Genomic DNA, 20,075 nt, shown 5'->3' with positions numbered 1-20,075 from the left:
AGGAAATGGCAACCCACTCCAGTGTTCTTGCCTGGAGAATCCCAGGGACGGTGGAGCCTTGTGGGCTGCCGTCTATGGGGTCGCACAGAGTCGGACATGACTGAAGCGACTTAGCAGCAGCAGCAGCAGAGCATCTAACACTTTCTCTTTATCTAAATCTGAATCCAGAACGGTCCTGGATGTCTCAGGACTGCTTTTCTTGCTCAAAGAATTCTATGAAACAGCCTGATAACCTCTTCAGAGGCCTCAGGTAGTCTGTTGCTTATTGAGGCTATCATAAGTGCTAGTCACTCTTCTAAACATTTTGTATCTACTAATTCATTTTGAAGTGAAGTGGAAGTGAAGTGATGCTTTTGAACTGTGGTGTTGGAGAAGACTCTTGAGAGTCCCTTGGACTGCAAAGAGATCCAACTAGTTCATCCTAAAAGGAATCAGTCCTGAATATTCATTGGAAGGACTGATGCTGAAGCTGAAACTCCTATACTTTGGCCACCTGATGTGAGAACTGACTCATTGGAAAAGACCCTGATGCTGGGAAAGATTGAAGGCAAGAGGAGAAGGAGATGACAGAGGATGAGATGGTTGGATGGCATCACCAACCCTATGGACACAAGTTTGAGTAAGCTCCGGGGGTTGGTGATGGACAGGGAAGCCTGGCATGGTGCAGTCCATGGGGTCGCAAAGAGTCAGACACGACTGAGCGAATGAACTGGACTGAACTGAAAGTCACTCAGTTGTGTCCGACTCTTTGCGAGCCCATGGACTGTAGCCCACCAGGCTTCTCTGTTCGTGGGATTCTCCAGGCAAGAATACTGGAGCAGGTAGCCGTTGCTTTCTCCAAGGGATCTTCCCCACCCAGGGACTGAACCTGGGTCTCCTGCATTGCAGGCAGATTCTTTAGCGTCTGATCCTGTAAGGTACCCTTATTATCTGCACCTTACAGATGAGGCAATTGTAGCACAAAAATGTTAAGTTATATTACAGGCTATGATACTACAAAAATAGAGTTTATAGTCTTTTGGGAACAAAAACCATGTAAGGATTTAAAAACAAAGGGAAAAAATACTTCGGACCCTGTGGGACGAGTCATTTTTCTCCTTTTGGTCCAAGTTGTATCATCCTTAAGATAAGAACTCCAGATTTACCTGAAGTCACACAGCTAATAGGGGCTTCCCTCGTAGCTCAGTCAGTGAAGAATCTGCCTGAGATGCAGGAGACCCGGGTTTGATTCCTGGGTCAGAAAGATCCCCTGGAGAAGGAAATGGCAACCCACTCCAATATTCTTGCTGGGAAATCCCATGGACAGAGGAGCCTGGAAGGCTACAAAGAGCCGAACACGACTGAGCCACCAACAGTTTCAGCTTTCTTTTTCAGGACCCTCGTATGAAGAATCACATAGCAGTTGATCTTTTGTGACTGACTTATTTTACTTAGAATAATGTCTTCAAAGTCTGCAATGTTATAGGATGTGCCGAAATTTCCTTCCTTTTTAAGGTTAATGTTACATTGTATGTATATGCTGCATTTTGTTTATCCATTCATCTGACAGATATACAGCCTGCTTCTACCTTTTGGCTATGTGAATAATGCTGCTGTGAACATGAGTGTACAAATATCTGTTTAAGTCCCTGCTTCTACTTTGTTGGGGTAAATATCCAGAAGTAGTATTTCTGGATCAGATGGTAATTCTATATTTAACTTTTTGAAATTAAAATGATAACTGTGGTGGTAAACAGGAATACAGGTAAAAATGTATCAGGTGTACACTTAAGATGTTTGCATTTTCCTGTATGTAAATCATACTCCATTTTCTAAAAGAATAAAAAGCTTAAACATTTTTTTCCAGGCTCTTGTAAACCCTCTTGGTGTTAATTTCTTGGGCTCAAGTGTCCAAGGTGCCCTTTTGGCTGCCTGTGGTTCTCTTTTATTTTTCTCTGCCCTTTAGGGTCCAACCACCATTCTCAGGATTCACACACAACAAATATTTACTGGACATATGCTCTGTGCCAGGCCCTGTACTACGTGCTGAGAAAACGGTGGTAAACAAGATGGATAAACTCTCCCTCCTAATGAGGTCCACAGCCTCGAGAAGACAGGTGATAAACAACCTAATAAGTCCTATTGAGGACAAGCAAGAGAACTTGCCTAAAGAATCCTCAGAGAAGGTGTCCTTGGGGGTAGTGATGTTTGAGCAGGGATCTGAAGGCTGACAAATTATCTAATGAGGAGGGGGAGCACACCAGATGGACCGATCAGCACGTGCAAGGATCCTAAGAAGGAAGGAAGTACAGAATGTGAAGATCAATGTACTTACAGTCCAGAGAGAGTTAAAGAGTGCTAGGAGATAAGCCTGGCGATGTGGGAAGGGCAAGAGTGAGACATCTATTTGGCCTCTATCATAAGAGCACTGCTGCTGCTGCTACTGCTAAGTCGCTTCAGTTGTGTCCGCCTCTGTGCGACCCCACAGACAGCAGCCCACCAGGCTCCCCTGTCCCTGGGATTCTCCAGGCAAGAATACTGGAGTGGGTTGCCGTTTCCTTCTCCAATGCATGAAAGTGAAAAGTGAAAGTGAAGTCGCTCAGTCGTGTCCGACTCTTAGCGACCCCATGGTCTGCAGCCTACCAGGCTCCTCTGTCCATGGGATTTTCCAGGCAAGAGTACTGGAGTGGGGTGCCATTGCCTTCTTCATTATGAACCATCAAATAGTTTTAAATAGAGGAGAGACATGATCAGATTTTTGACTTAGAAATATTGCTCTGACAGCAGGGTGGAGAATAGGTTGGAGGGGAGCCAGGGAGAATGTGGACTCGCCTTAGAGGGCTACTGCAGCACTCCAAGCACATAGTGTGTGCTCAATAAATATATTGGTGGAATGAAATGACTCTCATTTTTCTTAGATGAGACCAATATGCCTGAGCTGTATAATCAGTTAACAATCCCTTGCTTATCTATCTAACATGATGCTTGTAATAGACCCTTAACTCCCATTTCACAGATGAGGAAGTTGAAGTTGAGGCAAAGGAAAATTACACAGTTATCAAGAGCGAAAGCCAGATCTGAATCCAGGCCTTTAGGACAGGCATCAAGCCCAGTGCTCAGGAGGCCTCCCTACATTTGGGAAGAGGGGGAAAGGGCCACACTCTCTTGTACCCACTGAGTCTGCTAGGGTTACAGTGATGGGACTTACAGGCAGACATCAGTAATAAAGGCTAAAGATGATCTTTATCATCATTAGCATTATTAGATACTATGTATCAGGCACTGTGCCAAGGGCTTTCCATGCTTTCCCTAATTTCCTCTTTGCAAAGACTATTACTATATCCATATCTCAGGTGCATAAACTGAGGACTGGAGAGTTGACTTGCCCAAGAACACTCAGCTTAGAGGGTTCCCATACGGCTGTGCAGTGACTCCAAGATGGGGGCAGCAGCCACTGGCAATATTACAGCTCCAGGAGACAAACAATCTCATATCCCGGCTCCGAGATCTGCACCCAACCGAGCTGGCGCGCGCTCGGCCCAGCGCTCTCGGGGACGTTTGGTCACGTGGCCAAGGCCCCGCCCCCACCCTGCCCCGCCCTCTCCCGCGCTCCCACCCTCTCTCCCTCCCTCCCCCTCCCTCCCCGACCCGGTCCGGCCCATCCCCCTCCCCGCCGGCTCCCTGAGGCCCAGCCGGGTCGGGCTGCGGGCGGCCGGGCGCCGACGGCCGGATAGACGGGCGCACGCGAGGACGGACCGACAGACACACGGAGGGCCGCGGGCACGCACGGCCCGGGCCGGTGCTCCGAGGCCCGCCCTGGAGGGCCGGGGCCGCGCTCAGGTGAGCTGACGGCGACGCGGGCCCGTAAGGGGTGGGCCCGCCGGGCGTCCGCGGTGCCGGCCCGGCTGGCTCCGCGGGAAGGAGGCGCCGCCCGGGCCCGGCGCGGAAAAATGGCGCCGGCGGACCGTGGAGCACGGCCCCTGTGCGGTCCCGGCCCGTAGCCGCCCCGCCCGCCCGCCGCGCTCGTGTCCCCGTCGCCATGTTGGGGAGCGGGCCCGGGGCCTGCGGGCGCGGGCGCTGGCGACTGCTGGGGGCCCAGCAGTGGTGGGGAGGGTGCGGGACTCGGTGTCCGGGAGCTGAGGGAGTGCTGAGCCGGCCGGGGTCTGCACGGGGTGGCGCTCCAGGCCTGAGGAACTGGAGGGAGTCGGACGTGGGGTAGTGGCCGGGGTCGCCGGATCCAAACGGGATCGGGATCGGGATCCGTGGGGCTTGGGGAGCAGGAACTGGAGCTGGGTTAGGTCGTGGTCCGTCTTCAGGACCCCAGGCCGGTAGGGCGCGGCGGGGCGTGGGATTTGAGCCCAGGCTGTCAGGGCTGGGACAGTTCTTTGCGGGGGGCGGGGTGGTGGTGGTGAAAGGGTTGATTGGAAATGGGGGCCCTTTCGGTACAGAGGCGAATATCAGACTGGTCTAGTCGTTAGAGTTGCGGAGCAAGTCCGTGTAACTCCCAAGGGACTGAGGACATATGTGCCCCCAGGATTCTGCACTCCGTATTGGCAAGAGCAACAGAAAAAGTAAGGTTTTGATGAAGAGAGAAGGGGGATTGAGGTTTGGGTGCAGGAGCTGGCCAGCAAAAGAATGCAGAGTGGAACTGGTTGGCAAGAAGAGAGAGAGCCTTCATCAACTTAGGGAGTTTGTGTGTGTGTCTTTAAAAGGAGGGACCCGGCTGTTTGTGGGCGGTGACCCAAGGTGTCTTCCTAGGAAGGGGACAGCCCACTGTTTTTTAAGAGCAGTGTCACCTGGGGAGGTCATCAGAAAGGCGTTATTGAAGCCGTGAGAATTGTAAAGGATTAAATGTATGAAAACTGCAAAGGCCTTAGATCTTGTGTAGTGATTTCAGATTATGTAGTGATTTTAGCTGAGACACAGAAAAGTAAAGGTGACTTCTCAAGATCTAACCAGTAAATGGCAGAAGTAGTACTAGAACTCAGGCCTGTTGCCTCCTTATTCAACACAACTGCCTTAGAGGAATTTGCCAGGTGGGTGAAAAGTATTAAAAAGTCAAGTATGGCAGCATATATCAAAGAACTACTAAGTAAGTTCTTTTTGTGTTGAGTTTGTCAGTACAAAAACTGAGGGGGATAGGAGAAAAGTATAGATAACTAGCTATTTGATAATTTCTAGTGTACTTCTGTTTGTGCAAAGAAGTTATCTTCAGAATCTTTTTGACTTCTATCTTTATATAGAGTCTTAAGAGATGCTGCTTCTTTGCTAGGTGTTTACTGTACAGCAAAGGGACACAAAAAGCCTAAAAGGTAACAGTGAACAATGGATCTCTATCATGACTGTTATTAAAATTCGATCATGATAGAAGAGTTCAAAGTCCCCATGGGCTATGAGAGAATTCTCAGTTTTGTTAGAGTTGTCCCAGGGCCCCCATATAATCAAAAAAGACTTTCAACAAAAAGGTTATGAAGATGTTCATCAGATCAGATCAATCGCTCAGTCGTGTCCGACTCTTTGTGACCCCATGAATCACAGCATGCCAGGCCTCCCTGTCCATCACCAACTCCCGGAGTTCACTCAGACTCATGTCCATCGAGTCAGTGATGCCATCCAGCCATCTCATCCTCTGTCGTCCCCTTCTCGTCTTGCCCCCAATCCCTCCCAGCATCAGTCTTTTCCAGTGAGTCAACTCTTCGCATGAGGTGGCCAAAGTACTGGAGTTGCAGCTTTAGCATCATTCCTTCCAAAGAAATCCCAGGGCTGATCTCCTTTAGAATGGACTGGTTAGATCTCCTTGCAGTCCAAGGGACTCTCAAAAGTCTTCTCCAGCACCACAGTTCAAAAGCATCAATTCTTCAGCACTCAGCCTTCTTCACAGTCCAACTCTCACATCCATACATAACCACAGGAAAAACCATAGCCTTAACTAGACGAACGTTTGTTGGCAAAGTAATGTCTCTGCTTTTGGATATGCTATCTAGGTTGGTCATAACTGTCCTTCCAAGGAGTAAGTGTCTTTTAATTTCATGGCTGCAGTCACCATCTGCAGTGATTTTGGAGCCCCCCAAAAATAAAGTCTGACACTGTTTCCACTGTTTCCCCATCTATTTCCCATGAACTGATGGGACCGGATGCCATGATCTTTGCTTTCTGAATGTTGAGCTTTAAGCCAACTTTTTCACTCTCCTCTTTCACTTTCATCAAGAGGCTTTTTAGTTCCTCTTCACTTTCTGCCATGAGGGTGGTATCATCTGCATATCTGAGGTTATTGATATTTCTCCCAGCAATCTTGATTCCAGCTTGTGTTTCTTCCAGTCCAGCGTTTCTCATGATGTACTCTGCATATAAGTTAAGTAAACAGGGTGACAATATACAGCCTTGACGTACTCCTTTTCCCATTTGGAACCAGTCTGTTGTTCCACGTCCAGATCTAACTGTTACTTCCTGACCTGCATACAAATTTCTCAAGAGGCAGGTCAGGTGGTCTGGTATTCCCATCTCTTGAAGAATTTTCCACAGTTGATTGTGATCCACACAGTCAAAGGCTTTGGCATAGTCAATAAAGCAGAAATAGATGTTTTTCTGGAACTCTCTTGCTTTTTCCATGATCCAGCGGACGTTGGCAATTTGATCTCTGATTCTTCTGCCTTTTCTAAAACCAGCTTGAACATCAGGAAGTTCACGGTTCACATATTGCTGAAGCCTGGCTTGGAGAATTTTGAGCATTACTTTACTGGCGTGTGAGATGAGTGCCTAGCAATGATATTTTTAATATATGTTCAGTATCCTTATTCAGCAACATGATTCATTTGTTTTGGGTCTTTCTAATGCAGGAAAGCCTAATCTTGTCTGTACCATGGGCCCCTTTGTTGTTGTTCAGTCACTAAGTTGTATCCATCTCTTTGCCACCCCATGGACTGCAGCATTCCAGGCTTCCCTGTCCTTCATTATCTCCCAGAGTTTCTCAGATTCATGTACAATGTGTTGATGATGCCATCCAACCATCTCATCCACTGTCGCCCTCTTCTCCCCCTGCCCTCAAATCTTTCCCAGCATCAGGGTCTTTTCCAGTGAGTTGGCTCTTTGCATTAGGTGTCCAAAGGATTGGAGCTTCAACATCAGTCTTTCCAATGAATATTCAGGATTGATTTCCTTTAGGATTGACTGGTTTAATCTCCTTGCACTCAAAGGGACTCTCAAGAGTCTTCTCCAGTACCACAGTTGGAAAGCATCAATTCTTCAGTGCTCAGGCTTCCTTTCGGTCCAACTCTCTCTGTACATGACTACTGGAAAAACTATAGCTTTGACTAGATGGACCTTTGTCGGCAGTCTAGCAAAGCTTATGGATCCCTTTCAGAATAATATTTTTAATTGCATAAAACAAAATACATGGGGTTATAGAGAAACCAATTGTATTGAAATGCAGTTACTGCAATATACAAATTGTGATGTAATATAGATATACTTCTTTATCAGCAAATTAAGAAATTAGATCTAGTGATGGGTCTGATAATTATATCAAATGAACATAAATAATTCTTTAAGGTATCTGCAATAACTATAATATGATATAAAGATATCTGTGATTACAGTAGTAGAATCACAGATCTGCTAATACAAGAATGGCTTACTGCCTACGTTCATATTTGAATAAAATGGTAACTTCAGTTAGAAGTTAGTGAAAATAAAGTAATTTTTTTCCTATTCAAGTTCACAGCCCCTCCCCCCCTTCCCCCGGATTTCTGTCTGTGAACTCCCATTTGTGAATCCCAGGTTAAGGAACCACAAAGGATGTCTTCCATTCAACAGACATTTACTGTTCGCTGAGACATCTATTTATATCATCCATTATGATAGGCTGTGAGGAGTCACAGGTCTTTAAGGCAGGATAGGGTCTTTTCACTTTGGATATTCAGTCCCATTAGAGAAGTGAACATGTCAATAGTGACCGTTCAGGATGTTAAATGCCAAAGGAGAACTGTCAGGTTCTTAGGACACAGGTAGGCAAGTCTCTGCTCTAGGATCAGGGAAGGCTTTGGAAATAAGTGAGACTTGAGATGTGTCCTGAAGGGTAAAGGAGTTTGCCAGATGCAGAAGAGAGAAGAGCTTTCATGCAAGGACATACATTTTCAGGGAATGTAATTGAACGTGTCTGCAGCATAGTGTGTGTGTGTGAAAGAGTGGTTGGAGATGAGACTGCGAAGGTTGTTTGGAGCCTGGGTTGAAGGACCTTGCTAAGGAATTTGGACTGAATCCTTGGCTTTTAGAGAGGCATTCAAGGCTTTCAAGGAGTGGAGTTACGATGAGGTTTAATTTTTAGGAGATAAATGAATGTGTTTTGGAGGGAGGATGGATTGGAGAGCAGAAAAGAAGTAATGAGGGAATGAGGGCCTGAACCAAGGCAGAAGCTGGGCACGTTGAATAGAGTTAGAATTTTCAAGTGTTGATATAATTACATTGTGAGTGATGAGCAAGAAGGGGAATTTTTTAGATTTCTAGTTTGGGGTGGCAGTCAAAGAGGTTTAAAAAAGGAGTGAAAGGAAAATGAGTGTGGATTGCTGCAGATAATAAGGAAAAAGGTTTTTTTTTGTAGAATAATAGACTTTTGGAAGCCAGTGCAGAGCTGTCAAGTGTGATGTCGTTTATTGCTTAAGAAAATCATGTGTCAATAGACTGGGAAAGTATTCCTAGAGTAGGGAAATCATAACTATCAATGTCAGGTCTTGGCAGACTGTGGCCCATGCATCAAATCTGTTCCACCACCTGTTTATGTAAATAAAGTTTTATTGCAACATCGGCACACTCATTTACATATTGCTTTTGTCTGCTTTCATACTAGCAATGGCAGGTTAAATAGTTGTGACAGAGAATATATAGCTCACAAAATTGAAAATATTTACTTTCTGGCCCTTTACCAAAGATATTTGTCAGTTCCTGATCTGTGTGTCTGAAAGTTGGACATTAAACTTCTGATCTACCATCCAGTTCCTATGTGATGAAGAATAACCATCTTGGCACCGTCTTTCTGGCTGGATTCCCCATGCTCTGTGTATCTGCAGCAAGACATAGATCCTTGAATATTTTATATTGGTCAGGGGTGCCATGGTTTACTGTTTTGGGGTCCACTGTGTGACAACTGGTTCTTGCCAGGTTTTTACAGTTTAGACCTTCCTGGGGCCTGTTTTGTCATTTTTTTTCTATTGGGTTGTCTTTTTCAAAAGATTTCCTCATGTTTTTTGATTATTAATCCTTTTGTTGATTATATGTATTGCAGATATCATTTCCTGGTTTGTTGCTAATGTTTTTATATCTCTTTAAGTTGTTAAAAAGTTTGAATTTTAATCAACTTTATCTTTTTCTCTCCCAAGATTTTGAAGTTATTCTTTATATTATCTTTTTGCCTTTTATGTTTAGATCTCTTATCTGGAATTGACATGTGTGTGTGGTGTGAGGTAGAGTCATTTCATTTTTTCTGATGTACAATTAATTATCCCAGCATCATTTATTGAATGGTACTCTGTCTTCATATTGTGAGCTCTTTTTGGTGAAATCTATTGAAGGCCCTGTTTCCAGCTCCATTGTGAATTGTGTACCTTGGACACGTTGCATAACCGCTTTGTGCCTTGGTTTTCTCATCTTTAAAATAAGGAAAATAGAGTTGTTGTGAGGATTAAGTAAGCTAATTCTTATAACATGTAGAACTGAGTGGCATCTAGAAAATGCTCAATAATGTTAGCTATTATTTATTATTTAACATTATTGTTCATTTATGATTCCTAGGCAAGAGTGGAAGCTCAGTATGCTCGACTCAGTTGTAGATTTTATTCAGTTTTCAGATTGAAAGAGAATGGCTGAGATGCTAAGTGTTTCAGGAGATGCTTCCAGGTGGCTGCTTAATTTTAGCTGCTGCCTTAGACTATCGGCTGGAGTGGAACTCCTCCCTGTAGTTCTTTGCAGTTTTCAGTACTCTCTTGTTTTGTTCATTTACTTTATCCCCTACAGGCATTTGGTTTTCTAGTTCTGACTTTACCAAAGTTTTATATATTACTTCTCCCAAACTAATAAGGGACATATCGAGATATTGTCAGGATGGCCAGAAACTGACAGATGAATTTGCTGCTGCTGCTGCTAAGTTGCTTCAGTCGTGTCCGACTCTGTGCGACCCCATAGACAGCAGCCCACTAGGTTCCTCTGTCCCTGTTATTCTCCAGGCAAGAATACTGGAGTGGGTTGCCATTTCCTTCTCCAATGCATGAAAGTGAAAAGTCAAAGTAAAGTGGCTCAGTCGTGCCCGACTCTTAGCGACCCCATGGACTTCGACCTACCAGGCTCCTCCATCCATGGGATTTTCCAGGCAAGAGTACTGGAGTGAGTTGCCATTGCCTTCTCCATAGATGAGTTTGGGGGCAGGTAAAAACTCAATTCCGTTTTAAGATTGAGTCATTCTTAGTCATAATGAATAAATTGATCATTGAAGTTAAAAAAGATGAGATGAAATTCAAATCATTGAATATTTAGGCATCTCCTATGTGCTGGATACTATATTAGAAATTACCACATTGGTAATAGAAAATAGCTGACCAGCTTTATGAAATACTACAGAAGAGATCTTTTTACTTGTGATAGGGAACTGTTTTCCAAGAGAGCATTTATTTGGATGACAGAGAGGAAATATAGGCATTTATTTATTTGTCAACAAATTGAACCCTATCATGTACACTGGTCTAGAACTCTGCAGAATACAAGAATAAATTTAGCCAGGATTTGTGTCATGTGGAGTGTATATATAATGTGTTATGGAGCTGGGCTATCAGAGGATGGTACCTGAAAGAGAAGACCTTTTAAGCAGGATTGCCAAAAATGTTTAGGATCTTACAACTTGAAGATGAGACAGTATTTTTCCAGGCTGAGGGAAAGCATGAATGTAGAGATGGGTGTTTAAGAGATAGTAAAGAGTCTAGTTTGATTGGAGAACAGGATTGTCACAGGAATGTTGTTAAAGTTGAGGCTGGAAATGGAGATTGAACAACAGTAATAATAGTAGTAGTAGCTCTCGTTTTTCACATGCATACCATTTGCCAGATAATGTGCCAGGCATTTTACAAGCGGCATTTCATTTCATCCTCGCAGCAACCCTGTGAGATAGGCACTAATTTTTAATCCTCTTTTTGTAGATAAGGAAACTGAGAAATAGAACTAACAATTGATAGAGAATGAGTCTAGGCAGTCCAATTCCAAAGCCTGTGTTCTTAATCTCTGCATACTATACGTAGAAGGCTTTGAATCCTCTTCAGTTCGAGGCTGAGAAGTTTAGAATTGATTAAGTAATGGGAAGTCATCAAAAGTGCTTGGCTATGCAGTGATATAATGAAATCTGTACATGGGGAAAGTAAGCCTGGTCATAAAATCCAGGAGCAGCAAGGTGAGAAAGGAGAGAGATGGAGGTAGTTTCCTCTTCCTTCCTCCCCAAATTGGTTGTTCCTTAAGGGCTGGGACTATATCTCTCCTTTCCTTCAGCTCTGGTGTCTACTTACTGTGTTGTCTGTCACATTTATTTATTTTTAAAAATTTATAATCTTTTCTACTTTACCTTGTTCTAAAAAGGACTTAAGGTGGCTGCCTAGGAGCTCATTAGACATTTGCTGAGTTAATTAATAAATGACTAGAGGTATATATAGATGTGTACATAAAGGGAATACTATGGTTTTGTTGGAGGGAGTAAATGCAGCCTTATAATTTGGTGATAGACTATATTTTATATAGAGAGCCTACAAAGTGAAAGGCCAGAACTGCTTCTTTTTTAACTTGTGAAGAATTGTATATTCTGTTTCAGCTAGAATATTAACACTCAGTTAATGTTAGCTATGTCAGTTAAAAACCCAAACTCATAGAAACAAAAGAGTAGAATGGTGGTTGTCAGAGCCAGGAGATGGGGGAAATGGGGAGATTTGATCAACGGGTATAAACTTACAAGGTGAATAAGTTCTAGGAGTCTGACGTACAGCATGGTGACTATAATTAATAGTACTGTGTTATATATTTGAAAGCTGCTAAGAGAATAGATCTTAAATGTTTTTACCATACACATAAAAAATGGTAATTATGTGAGGTGATGGTATGTTAACTAACCTTATTATAATAGTCATTTCTCAATATATATTTGCATCCATCTCATTGTACGCCTTAAACCTATACAATATTGTATATCAAGTATATCTCAACCTGGGAGAAAAACTACGTCAGTCTTAATAATATTAATGATCACCAAATTCAGAGGGTATTCATATTTTAAATAGATATTTGGTTTGTATTTAGCATTAATCAGCTGCAAGTTCTCCCATACACAGAGAGGCAACAAAAATTGCCAATAACCAGCTCCTTTACTGATATTGAACCTGTTGAATATTAGTACATTTATGTATATTTTCTTAAGACCAGACTGCAGTCTCTCTCAGGAAGGAATAACTGGTTGCAGATTTGTGAATCAGATGCCTGTTTTGGATTTTACTCAGGGAAATTGGTCAAAAGATTAAGTCCCTTGCCATAAATTTAAATGTGACATGGAAGTAAGGCTGTGTTCTTTCTATCAAATACAGACTTAAAAATTCAAACATTTTGGAGAAATTCAAAGACACAGGTTAACTGCCAAATACCAGTAAAAGTAGGAAGATATTAAGTAAACCAGCATTTGACTAGATCAATTACAAATCAATAACATTCTTTTCCATTGTGGATATTAGCCATCAGTAGAATGTACATATACATGCATGCACATATCTAAGTGTAATATATATTGATATAATTAATATAAGTACATTTGGATCTAGGAATGCTTCCTAAAGAAAATGAATCTTCATCTAAGGTTTTGTGTAACTCTTCAGTATATATGGGGATAACTCATTCAGAAGTTTTACAATCAGAATGATTATGTGTTGAGAAAAAGTTAATTATGAAAGTCAGTATATGCTGACTACCTACCACTGTTGAGGTCTGTATACAGTTGATTAGTTAGCTCCTGCCTTTTAGGAAACAAATTCATCTGGGGAAGTGATGTAAACATAAATAAAAGAGGGGAAAGTGTGTTTTAAATGAAATAGTAAGTGCTATGGGAACTCAGGAGAGATTACTTCTACTTGAAGAATCAGGGACCGCTTCATAGAAAAGGTGGTGTATTTGTTTCCTAGGGCTGCCATAACAAACTGCCACAAACTGGGTGACTTAAAACAACAAAAATTTATTCTCTCACAGTTCTTGAGGCTAGAACCTGAATGCAAGGTGTCAGTGGGGCTGTGCTCCCTCTGAGACTTTGAGTAGAATTCTTCCCCTTGCCTCTTCCTGCTGCTAAGTTGCTTCAGTTGTGTCCGACTCTGTGCGACCCCATAGCTGGCAGCCCACCAGGCTCCCCCGTCCCTGGGATTCTCCAGGCAAGAACACTGTAGTGGGTTGCCATTTCCTTCTCCAATGCAGGAAAGTGAAAAGTCAAAATGAAGTCGCTCAGTCGTGTCCGACTCTTAGCGACCCCCATGGACTGCAGCCTACCAGGCTCCTCCATCCATGGGATTTTCCAGGCAAGAGTACTGGAGTGGGGTGCCATTGCCTTCTCCGTATCTCTTCCTAGCTTCCATCAATTCTTGACATTTCTTGGTTTGCGGCTACTTCACTCCAGTTTCTGTCTCTGTTGTCACATAGCATTCTACCTTTGTGCCTCTGTATCCAAATTTCTCTCTTATAAGGGCACTAGTCATATCGGATTGGGGGTCTACCTCATCTTAACTAATTGCATCTGTAGTGATTCCAAATCAGGTTACATTCTATGGTACTCAGGGTTAGGATTTTAAATCTCTTTGGGGAGATGAGATTCAGCTTAAAACAGGTGGCATGATACAGAAGTATTAAATTAAAATTTGCTAATTAAATGGAAGAGTAAAACTAGAATGAACTGAGTTAAGGAAAGAAGAACTAAGGGAATGATGGACATAGTAGATTGTAAGGAATATTCGGGAAATGAGATAAAGAAGTCTGGTTTGCTGGTGTATTGAGGAGTTGTGAGAAGATGAAGGCAGAGTAAATGCATTGAGGTCCTAGATACCAGATCTCAGATATTTGAGTGTTGCTGAGTGGGTAGTGTGTGGGAGCAGGATAGCCCTTGCAGAGTTTTGAAACAGTGGATAACTAATTCAGACTTTGGATAATTAATTCAAGCTTTAGGGAGATTCTGTGATCAGGTGAACTTGGATAAACAAATAGTTAGTGACTTAACACACTCAGTCTCCCTCATTTGCCCATGCCAGTAACTTTGCACCAGGACAGTCCAGAAATTCCTCATAGGCAGAAAACACCACCACAGCACACGAGGATTTTACTAGCCTCTTGGTCAGTCACCTGTGGGCATTGATACACAGCTACATTTTTAGGGTCTCTATTCTATTCAGAAGCCTCTCTTTGGATTTATAATCATGTTGTTCTTCATTTTTCCTTCAAACTTTTCTTCAGAATCACTGATTTTCCATCCTATTTTTTGCCTCTAGATTTTTCTCTGAACCATTTTCAGTTTCTTTCCATGTCTTTTAAAAACATCTGACTAATGGAAAGAATTGAGGAAGATTCTGTACTATCCAAGCCAGTGATATTCTTTTCTGTATCCTTACAATGATAGTTCTGTTGACTTTTGTCCACAGTAGGACTGTGGACATTAAATTATGACTATTCATTCAAATTGTGGTCAATAGCCGTGCTCAGGTGCATTACCTTCTTTGTGCCCAGGCATTTCTTCCTGGTTCTGTATTTGCATCACACATATTTTCTCTAAGAGCATGTGTCTTCATGACATTTTAAAAATTATGTTTAAATATTACAAACAGACATAACTTCCTAGTCATCATATGCATACAGTCTTTTCATATAGTTTTTTATAGTCTTTCATTTGGCATTATATTGATACACTTTTCTACATGTCAACATAGTCATCATTTTTAATGAATCTGCAGTAAAGTTTAAATACTCTCTGGTTATTTGGCATTTGGATGATTTCCAGTTTGTTTTTATTTTTTATTTGCAATTCTAAATTATACCACTGACCTGATGCCAAGAGTTGACTCATTGGAAAAGACCTTGATGCTGGGAGGGATTGGGGGCAGGAGGAGAAGGGGACGACAGAGGATGAGATGGCTGGATGGCATCACCGACTCGATGGACATGAGTTTGGGTGAACTCTGGGAGTTGGTGATGGACAGGGAGGCCTGGCGTGCTGCAATTCATGGGGTTGCAAAGAGTCGGACACGACTGAGCGACTGAACTGAACAGCTTTTTATCCTCCCCCCATTTTTTTCTTAGACTATATTCCCTAAAATAATTCAGTTCGGTCTAAGGATATCACTTTTTTGCTATATTGTTAGATTATTCTTTAGAAAACTACCAGTTTATACAGTTCTACTATAGTTAACAGTGGATTTTATAATTTTTTTCTTCTACTGTAATAGTGATTGAGGCCTCCCTGATGACTCAGTGGGTAAAGAATCCACCTGCAATGCGGGAGACACGGATTTGATCCCTGTATGAGGAAGATCCCCTGGAGGAGGGCATGGCAACCCACTCCAGTGTTCTTGCCCCCATGGACTGAGGAGCCTGACAGGCTACAGTCCAAAGGGTTGCAGAGTTGGACAAAACTGAGCAACTAAGCAGGCTCACACACGTAATAGTGATATATCACAGTTTTGTGGGATTTTTGATATTTTAAATGTTTTATTATGAAAAAAATTTCAAACATTCCCAAAAGACCCTTCCAGAAATAGTTCAATGAACAATTCAGTATGTTGCCATACATTTACTAATATACTTCTTAGGTTAAACCTTTTTAAAATAAAGACATCATAATAGTATGCCTTTAAATACTTTAGCATGCGTCTCTTACAAATAAGAACATTTTCCTACATTGTTGCAACATCATTATCACAGGGAACAAAATTATCAATAATTCCTTAATGTTTCAAACATTAAGTTTCTATTTGTTTCTCCAGTTGTTTCTATAATGACTTTTACAACTGACTTATTCGAAGTGGAATCAAATTAAGAACTATGCATTGTATTTGTATTTCTTATTTTTGCAGTTTTTTTTTTTTAAATCTGAAGCAATTCCCGTTTCTTATCTGCTCTCGCACCTCCCCCTACCCTCCAAGGCATTGATTTGTCAAGACCTGAGCAATTTTCTTGTTTGTCCCACATCCTGAATATGCCTGTTTGTTTTCTTTGTGACATTTAACTTGTTCCTTGTATTTTCCTCAACTGGAAGGTTTAAGACGTGATTAGATTGTAACCTAACATTTTGACAAAAATATTTAATACACTTTTTTACATTGCATCATATCACGAGGTGCATAAATGTCTGGTTTTCCCCTGTTGATGTTAACTTTGATCATAGAGTTAAGATTGTGACTGCCAGATCTCTCCTGTGAAGTTGCGTTTTTTTTTCTTTTGTGAGTAGAAAATGTGTTTTTTATTTTTATCATTGATGAGTATTTTTTAGTCTTGAGCTAGTTTTTCATTTGTTTGACCATTTGTTCAGTGTAGATTTGATATTTTCCTTTTAAGTTTGTACTGTGTATTTAAAAATTTTATATAGCGTAACAAAGAATGATGCATTATAAAAGATAAATTTCAAGTTTTAAGGTATAGCTTAAATCAAATATAATTTAACCAAGAAAAACCTTACAGATTGCAGATATATATACAGTAGGGGACATTTCTTTGACAGAATCCTGTGATGTTTGCTTTTTAAAAAAGCATTGTAAGCAGGCAAAACTAAGAAGCATAAAGCTCTGGAATAAAACAATTTCTTTTTCTTTTTGAAAGAGTTAAGTCCTGAATTCATAAGTTGTTTACAAACCCAACCCCAAAACACTCAGATTTTATTTTTGTTTCTTGTCCTCTTCAGTGTTTCATTTGGCTGTCTTTATCAACTTCGCCAGTTCTTTATCAGCTTTAAATAGCCATTTTGTGTATTTGGGGTCTTAACCCCTTTTTTGTCACATGGTGCAGATATATTATCCCGGTCTCTCAGTTGGCTTTTGACTTTGTGGTTTGTTTGACATATAGACTATTTTAATTATCTAATCATGTCTGTCAGTCTTTTTCTTTATGATTTCTAGGTTCATGACTTGGTCACCACCATTCCACTGAAGTTAATAATTCTAATTTTTTTTTTCTATATTTTTGTCTTGTTAATTTTTAATTTTGTTTTTCTCATTTTTGCAACTTGGGCAGAAATTTCTTTGTTGTTTAATATAGATGAGCCTGTTTATTATGCTATTGAATTTCTTCTCTTAATCAAAAACTTCTTTCTTCATTGTTTAGGGATATAATTATTTTAAACAATCTCTCTTGATTTTGAAGAAATGCTTTTCTGGTTTTTCCAAGTCAGTTTGGATGCTGTACCTGTGTTTGAAAATAATAGTGTATTCATCTAATAACAATTCTGTCTGCAGGTTTGCCAAGTATATTCTGCGTCATCAATTATGATGAAATGGTAGCTACAGAACTCGAAAGCTGATCTAAGGACTTCAGTGTTTGATTTTTAAAAGAAAGTGACAATTATAAGGGTATAAAGCAAAAAAAAAAAAAGGCCTGACAAAACTGTCTTTGAATACATTTTACTCTCCTTTCTGTGGATTCCTCATCTGCAGATTCAATCAGCCAGAGATTGAAAACATTATCCCCCCAAATTCCAGAAAGTTCTAAAAAGCAAGACTTGAATTTCTCAGGACTGGAAACTATTTACCTTGTATTTACAACTGTTTTGACAGCTGTTCACATATCAGTTACATTGTGTTAGGTATTATAGGTAATCTAAAGATGATTTCTAGTATACGGATCAGATGTGCTGTTACATGCAAATACTACATCATTTTATATGAGGGACTTGAGCATCTGCGGATGTTGGTTTTGAGGGGATGGTCCTGGAGTCAATCCCTCATGGATACTGAGGGATGATTGTATGCTAAGATAGTGGAGAAAAAGAAACACTGGCAGACTCTTAGAATGATGGTCTAAGGACTTTTTGCAATTTAGAGCCCAGATTTCATGATTTAACAGTTTCTTGTTAGAAACTTAATAGAGAAAGAAAGAAAGAAAGATTGTTCTCTAAAAGTTGTTTTCTAACACTTTCTTAAGGCAGGGCAACATTCATTATCATTATATAACATAGTTTGCTGCTGCTTTTAAAATGAAGTATTTCTTCTGAAAGAAGTGTCATACATGAAATGAAAGACTTCCCTCCTACTGAGAAGCTTTGGACAAATTATTTACTTGGGCCTTAATTTTTTTTGTCTGTTCCATGAGGGTATTGGACCTGGGGCCTTCTGATGTTACTCAGAATCTTGTCAAGTTATGTTTAGGGATTTTTTTTTTTTAATTATTACTTCCTACATTGTAAGATTTGGTCAACATTTCAGTGTCATTTGTATTTTACAGCATGGATTAAAAGACTAGAATTTTTTTTGGCCTCACGGCAGGCAGGATCTTAGTTTCCCAACCAGGGATCGGATTCATGCCCCCTGCTTTGGAAGTGTGGAAGCTTAACCACTGGACCACCAGGGAAGTCCTCTTGCACTGTTTTTTGACTGAAGCTTTATTCTGAATGAAAGAATGTAGTGGTTCACAATTAGAACATGATGTATAGTGTAGTTTTTTTCTAAATTTTACTTTATCCTCTTACCATGGTATCTAACAAGATGGGAAAACTCTCGTTGAGCCTCTGACTTAACTCTGCTGATTATGCTCAATTAAAATTATTAACTACAGTTGACCTTTGAACAACATGGTCTGACTGTGCCAATCCACTTATATGCAGATTTTTTTCAGTAAATACCTACTGCAGTGCTACACATCCATAGTTGGTAGAATCCATGAATGTAAAACCACAAATATGGAGGGCTGACTGTAAACTTATACTTAGATTTTTGAATGCTCCTGGGACCAGAGCACCTAACTCCTGAGCTGTTCAAGGGTCAACTGTATGTATCTGTGTTAGTTTAGGGATTTCAGATTTTGTATTTCACATATTTTTCCCACAAATATTTATTTTATTATGAGGCTTCATAAATTACACATGTTGCATCTGTTCTTTTATGAATATGAAATATAAGAAAAATGAAGAGAGACTTGGAGGTAAAGATTGTATTTCACAAATTTATCTTTTGTTTCTTATACTATTAATAAAATGTCAGGATTGAAATTTAGATTTAATGTTAATATTCCCTAATTTCTTAAGTTATCTATTGCGCCTACAGAGAGCAAACCAGGAATTCTACAGCAGTGAAATGCAGTGTCCTCAGCAGGAATTCTGTTCATTCTTCAGGGCACTGCGTTTCTGTGATTTGACTGGAGGTTTACATAAATTTTCCCTTGGGAGCCCTGGACTTAGGAACAGGAAACATGTAAGAGTTTTTATAAGAATCTTATGAAATGATGTGAGGAGGATAGAATTGGATCTTATGCTAGTTGTGCCATGGCAAATTGTCTTTGACAGTTTATATTTAACTGTGTATTAATACAATTTTTAAAATGCCTTATCTTGACACATTGAAGGCTATGTGGTTTAAAGGCCAACTTAACTTTTAAAGCAGTAGAGGTGTAATATCCAGACCTAGGCATTCATGAAAATCTTATTTAAATTATCCATTCCACAATTTTTTTGTTTCTTATGTAGTAACTTCAGGAGCAGGAATCTATTTAGCAGAGAGCCTGGTACATAGTAGGTGATTGGTAAAGGGAGGTTGAACAAATGCATCCGTTGAAAGTATTCAAATTATAATAGATAGAAATTATGAAAAAATAAATTACGAGGGGCTTCTTTACACATATATTTTCCATTTAAAAAACTGTTTTGTGTTCTTTAAGTCTGAAATGATTTCAAAATGTAAAGTTTAACTCATGCAAAAAAAGTCTAATGGTGATGGTGGTGGTAAAGTACTAAGGATATTGTCTATATTATTTGCATCTAGACAACAAACCTAGGAGATTTGTACTTTATACAAGCTGAAGAATATACTTGTGTTTGGAGAAGGAAGTGGCATCCACTCCAGTACTCTTGCCTGGAA

The 20,075-nt window shown here is 40.7% G+C and overlaps 1 protein-coding gene across 10 annotated transcripts in view; it reads left to right on the top strand.

Moving 5' to 3' along the window:
- The first annotated feature begins 3,628 nt into the window (after positions 1-3,628).
- NCOA6 (nuclear receptor coactivator 6) overlaps positions 3,629-20,075 on the top strand; it is a 96,452-nt gene continuing 80,005 nt past the window's right edge. For 9 of the 10 annotated variants that reach the window (XM_055544832.1, XM_055544836.1, XM_055544835.1 and 6 more), the window contains exon 1: positions 3,629-3,819. The gene's annotated coding sequence lies outside the window, so the exon portion shown is untranslated. Of the gene's footprint in view, positions 3,820-15,821; positions 19,413-20,075 lie in introns of those variants that run through there. The other variant, XM_055544830.1, reaches the window with a different exon arrangement.

This window comes from Bubalus kerabau, chromosome 13 (genome assembly GCF_029407905.1).
Source record: "Bubalus kerabau isolate K-KA32 ecotype Philippines breed swamp buffalo chromosome 13, PCC_UOA_SB_1v2, whole genome shotgun sequence".
NCBI classification, from domain to species: Eukaryota; Metazoa; Chordata; class Mammalia; order Artiodactyla; family Bovidae; genus Bubalus; species Bubalus kerabau.
The sequence above is the reverse complement of the archived record's forward strand: the minus strand, read 5'-3'. Positions and strand labels throughout refer to the sequence as shown.